Source organism: Etheostoma spectabile, unplaced genomic scaffold, assembly GCF_008692095.1.
Source record: "Etheostoma spectabile isolate EspeVRDwgs_2016 unplaced genomic scaffold, UIUC_Espe_1.0 scaffold123, whole genome shotgun sequence".
Taxonomy (NCBI): domain Eukaryota; kingdom Metazoa; phylum Chordata; class Actinopteri; order Perciformes; family Percidae; genus Etheostoma; species Etheostoma spectabile.
In genome coordinates, this window is record NW_022605572.1 from 95,661 (window position 1) to 101,845 (window position 6,185).

A 6,185-nucleotide genomic window follows, 5' to 3' on the forward strand; every position below is an offset into this window, starting at 1 on the left:
CTATATATATATTAATATTAACGGTCTACGATACATCGCTACGTGCTTCACATATACCCACCTGTATCACACAGGAGGACACAGGAGGACACAGCAGCTGGTCCAGTTTGGGGCTGAACGCCGCAGGGTGTGCCCGGTCAGCGAAGAGATCAGGCGGTGCGTGTGATACCGACCGACTCCAAGAGGTTGACATGTTAGTATAAGTACATTTCGCAGGAAGTAGGAATACATTGACAGCAGTATTCTGCAAACAAAGGATGGCAAGTAAAATCATTGGAATAGGTGGCTGAGTATGACATAAACTTTCCGTTGTATTGATAATGAGTGCTGGTGGACATGTATCGTATGAGGATTGGTGCGCGGACATGTAATTCTTCAAATGTATAAATATGGGAATGTGATGTTAGATTGACAACCAATTTAAACAAAGACAAAGAAAACAGGGAGGCTTCTATTAATAAACAGTCCATACTGTTTATTATTTGTAAGGGGCCACCGGTAGTTTGGGATCTTTAGTCAAAATAGCCAGCAATTCATTTCTATGACCCTCAAAATGATGGGGGGCAAAAACAACTGACACACCCCCAACAATTTGATGCCTTCTGTACGGGTTTGCCACTGGCAAAGACGTTCATTTAACCATGCTTTCATGCAGACATGACATGTTTAACCTCTGCTTTCTCATTTTACGCATCAAGCTCCACTATTTGGTGGCCATTTAGTAGATTTACTCACTAACACAAGTGTGGAAACACAATATGCATGGAAACTAAAACACTTCCGGCATACTGCATACTTCAAACTACAGTTACTCCTGGAGCCCGTGATCGCTGGACAGAGATGGTGGCTTAAGGTGTAGCTCCTGGCCTAAATTTGTCAAATAGTTGTTTTATATGATCCAACTTCATATTTGACCATTGTGGCTTGTTCAAGTTAGAAGCAGAATGGCAAACAAGAACAAAGTCCATCGCAACAATACAGACGCCATTGCAGAGGGTGCTGGAGAAACAGAAAAGTTACGTCGATCCAACGTTTTTTTTTATATCACACAATGGCAACCGAAATGAACACAAGCTAACTACTGTTCATGCCCAGCTAGCATCTCTGACTGCAAGCCTTGGCTCTATCAGAGCTGTTGTGAACAACCTAAAAAAAACACCGTGGAAGCAACGCAAGTATTCTGACAGTCATGGCTATTCTTTACAAGAGCTGGAGTGAAGCTAGCAGGGAGACGAAACTGGAGATGCAACATCCGCATTGTCGGACGAAAGATACAGAAGGTCTAATCTATCTTTAATCTCTCACGCCGCTGCCTAATGGTTCCAGAATCTAGCAGATGTTCAGATAGAGATTATGAGAGCTGACCGAAATTTACAGTGATGGCCCAAAGAAGAACACAACTACTAATCGCACTTGTTATTTTCAACGTCATCCGCTACACAGCCAGGCAGGCATCCTACGGAGATCTCCGCTCATCATCAAGGCAGGGAAATTCACTTCTCCCCGGATTACAGCAACTACAACTACAAGCGGCACAAGGCTTCTATCAAACCATGGATTCAGCGCGAGTGAAGGGTCTGGATTTTTTCCACTGAAGATCAAGACGGCGCCCAGTACAGAGCATTAATTCCGCCGGAGGCTGAGAACTATGTAAACCGCCCGTCCTCCTGCTGCTGGCTGCGTGTGGGAGAGCCAACGCTTCGAATCCCGTCACGAAGGCCGTGTTCTCTTAATGCGTCCTGATTTTTATCGCACGTGTTGTCTGATATGATTACAGAGACTGTGTTTCTAGATGCTATGTCGACCTAACTCAATATAGTCTACTCTCCATAGGTTAGGATGGCCACTGCTGGCAGAGTTTCCTTTCCAAGGTGTTTTTTCTGCTTTGTGTTTCTTGTTTCTGTTGAATAAAATGTCTTATTCTGATGTTAATTTAGTGTAGAACCAGTTGCTGTTGCAACCAGATATTATGACAAGTGTTCCATTTTTGCTGCCCCGTATCCAATCTTAATCAGAGACCTACTTTTATGTTAGCCTCTCCGCATGTTTCCCCCCACCTCCTCTCTTCTCCGTATCAATGTCTTGTCTGTTGTTGTTATGCGTTTTACATGTTCAGGATTTAAAGAAATGAAAGGTTAGCAATATCTACATGTCTTTTAGAATGCAGCTTTTTTGAAAATGGGTGAGCTTTCATTTTAGTTGGAATTGTGGTGGACTGAATGCTCCTAGAACCGAGCCAGCACTCTGGGCTTAGTAAAAAAGAGAAATGTTGACATTGCATATATTTACTGCATCATCATCAGCGAGCTGCATCATCATCACAAGCTCAAAACCAAAAGGCTTGGCCATTGTTGTCAAATCTCCCTCTAAAGTGTTGTTCTCTTGGCCGATAATGCAGGCAGGATTGTGATCTCCACAACGGAATGGTGCCAGAAAATTGCATTTGTGTCAGTTTACGCACCTAAGTTTTGATGGCATTTTCTAGATACGCTCACCAATGAAATGCTGGAGTTAACGACTGTTCTTCTTATGTGTTGGGCAAATTTTAATGCTGTGTAGGACCCAAAATTGATCAGTCAAACGCAAAGGCCATTAGGACCAGGCTAAGCCACAAATGCTCTGAAATCATGAGCCAGCAGCTTGGGGCTCATAGATATTTGGTTGCAGTAATCCCACCGTTAAGGATTATTCCTTTTTCCAGGTAGACATAAATCCTTTTCCAGAATAGATTTTTTTTGCATCCACTCAATTATTTATTAATTGATAAACGGTTACTTCAATGGTATTATCTGACCTAAAGGGTCCTTTGCGCCACCCACTAGGCCAATTGTTTCAATGTGCGGTTAGATGGCGTCTCCATACTTCTTACTGAAAAATAAATCCTATGTCCCTCAGTTTATTGCAGAATTTGATATTTGAAATTAAAGTTGGCTCTGTAGAAGCCCCCCAGGATACTGTGGACACATAAAAGGTTTTATTAGGAGCAACACCATACTTTTCTGCTCTAATGTGCGCAAAGCTACGTCACTGAAGCTGCAAAACCTTGAAGAAGAGTTCACCAATAGCCTCATTGTTACAAACTATTTTACTGACCATAGCTTGGAACAATCTAGTCAAGAAGGAAATAAACCACTTCTGAACAGAAATCTGAATTCCTCATATAGCAAGACAAGCTATTACTTTCAGGGCGCTAGACCTAGTCACCTTTTCGCTATGAGATTAACATCCAGTGATATTTTGCAGACATTCCCGCTATTAAACCTTCAGTGGCAATATTAGAACTATCCCTGTCGAAATGATTAAATCCTTTAGGCATTTTACAATCTGTATGAATCTGAGTTACGTTGGATAAATCTCACTGTGACAGCTGGTTAATCAGCTTGACTTGCCTCAGTTACCAGCAGATGATCAGCAAGCTTGAACAAATTAATTTCTATTTAAGATTTAAGGCTGGCTTACAACTGCTAAGATGATTGCAACCGTTGGAAGCCACCTCATAATTTATCTGTTCGTTCTGGATCCTTTCTTTTTGGATGTCACGCACATGGAACTTTCGACGGCTCGTGTGGGTGGAGCCCAGGGAAGACTTTGGAGACTTGGCACAGCATTGATGAGTACTTGAAGGCAATGCGTGTACCTTTCTTTTGTTTGTGTGTGTAATTGTCCCTTGTCTTGTGTCTGTCTGTGGTGTGTGTTTGTTTGTGTGTCTGTTTCTGCATGTGTTGTTTTGTCTCTCTCTCCCTCACGTTTTTCCTCTCTGTGATTTTGTGGGCCCTGGGCGCTTTCCTATGTCCCAGTGGTGTTTTGTAACTGTTTAATGTTTTGTTTACTTTTTTTTCAGATTATAAAACTAAAAATACAATTTCATCACAAAAAAATAGTAAGTTACTCTCTAGTAAACTAGTTTCACATGAAATAAAACAATAAACATTGAGACATCAACAAAGCACATGGATAATAACATTCAACACATGAACTGTTTCCTATGGACTCGTCACTAGGCTTCCTCAGTCATTGTATATTTTAGTATATAGGTATCACATCTCTCTAGAATCTTTGCTACCGTCCTCTAGAGGCATAGGGGGAGTTGATATTTGAACCAGACGGAGCGAAAAAAAACAAAAAAGTCATTTTAGCAGCTGAGACCTGCCTACCACTTGCGAAATACAGCTGAGCACATATAGACAAAACAACATTCTAAATAACATATATGTTTATTTTAAAAGAAGTTTAAATTACTTGTAACAATAACAATTCACCCAATCCAATCCACGTGTCTGGAACGCAATAGAAGACGCGGCGGAATGGCCCGGCACTTAAATTCAACTAAAATGTAACAGTGAACAGTCAGTGTTCAACCTATTGTTGAATGCCTCTCCAAACGCAGAACGAAGCACAATCACAAATAAAACGTTAAGAAAGATCTGTATTTTGCGTAATCCCAACACACAAAAGTATCCACCAATCGTAGATCCACAAAAAGGGTCATGGTGTATCAGCACCGTCACATTCACCAGCCAGCTCCAAACAGGTGAAGCCTCTCCACTTCGCCGTTTAAACAAAGTGGAATAACATATAAAAGTCCAAATCTACACAAAATGTGCAATCAATTAGTAAGCTGACATTAATTATATACAGTACATGGCATATAGGAAACCTTATTCAAGAACATTGTCACGCAAGATGTCCAACAGTGCAACACATTTTCGTTTTTTTCATCCGGCTGCTCCCTCGTCAGCCAGGTATATTTTTTCTAAAACAGTATATGAATCAGATGTATTACCTACCACCATTTTGCTGTTTTGTGTTATTTAAAATATTTATACATTATCCAGTCATGCCAGACGTAATATTCCACTCATTTTTAACAATGCATTCCAGTTGGGGGGGGCCGAGACTAAGGCTGATCTCATTCTCTGTCTTACCCCTACCCACCCCTTCCTTCCCTCGTTTTTGGGCGTTCACGCGGACCTAGTGGTGTCCCATTGGTATACACATATGTATTGCAAACAGACATAAGTAGTACACAGATAACATCTGCCTCTGCACCACCAAACTGAACATAAAATAACTATAACTATATAATATATAAATGCATATGCCACTGTGTTCCCAAACCCACATAACAACCAGCGAGACGGCATCTTGGAGTTTTGTGATCAATTCTGTAGGTGATGTCACCAAGTGGTGTCCCATTTCATAGGGGTATGTTTTCACCCCTACCCCTTACCCCTTGGTTTCAAGGGCCAAGGGGTAGGTGTAAGGGCAAGGGGTAGGGGTAAGCTGAATCCCATTCCTTCCCCTTAACCCACCCTTACCCTTTCCCCTTGCTTTTGCGCGTTCACGCGGGCCTTGCTGTCCCAATACCTATTAGACCGAGGGTAGGGATAACCAAGGGCTTTATCCTTGAAACCTAGTGTGGATGCGACCTCACTTGAAAAAACACGGCATCAATGGCTGAACTGCTACAAACTACAAATTTTTTCTATTTTTGTTATTGCCACTCTCTCATTCTACCCCCAACCGCCCGTCAACACCGCCTACCAAAGCCTGGGTCTGACCGAGGTTTCTTCTCAAAAGGACGTTTTCCTCGCCACTGTCGCACTGTTGCTTGCTCTGGAGGAAACTATTAGAACTTGGGGTCCTTGTAAATTCTGGAGTGTGGTCTATCTGAAGGTGTCTCGAGATAACTCTTGTTGAATTGATACTATAAAAAATTGATTGAATTGAATTGGCGGCCCGTCGACCAGAGAGACACAAAAAGTAAGTACTTTCAGCTTAAATAATTGATTAAAAGTTACGACAGTCTTGTTTTGTGGTCTATGCATTCCTGTACATGTTATACTTGCAACCATGTTCCTAACTGAAACGTTTTAAAAATCACAGCTTGCAATGCTAACGCTAATCGCTAACGCTAAGTTGAACAGTCCCACATATTTCTGCCTTGATGACGGTATACATAGATGTATAGCTATATATATATTAAATTAACGGTCTACGATACATCGCTACGTGTCTTCACATATACCCCTGTATCACACAGGAGGACACAGGAGGACACAGCAGCTGGTCCAGTTTGGGGCTGAAAACGCAGACGTTTTCCTAAATCCTGTGTTCATGTTGTACCCATTCATTATTGCATTGGTACTGTATTATTGTAATCATTTGTAATTAATTTCCTGTTC

At 41.6% G+C, this 6,185-nt stretch overlaps 1 protein-coding gene and 1 long non-coding RNA gene across 2 annotated transcripts in view; both read right to left on the reverse strand.

Moving 5' to 3' along the window:
• Positions 1-4,857, reverse strand: part of LOC116685710 (uncharacterized) — a 6,346-nt gene extending 1,489 nt beyond the window's left edge. The window contains exon 1 of the long non-coding RNA XR_004331022.1: positions 4,784-4,857. This is a non-coding gene — a long non-coding RNA (uncharacterized LOC116685710). The remainder of the gene's footprint in view (positions 1-4,783) is intronic.
• Positions 1-6,185, reverse strand: part of atoh8 (atonal bHLH transcription factor 8) — a 105,612-nt gene that overhangs the window by 15,584 nt on the left and 83,843 nt on the right. The window lies entirely within an intron of this gene.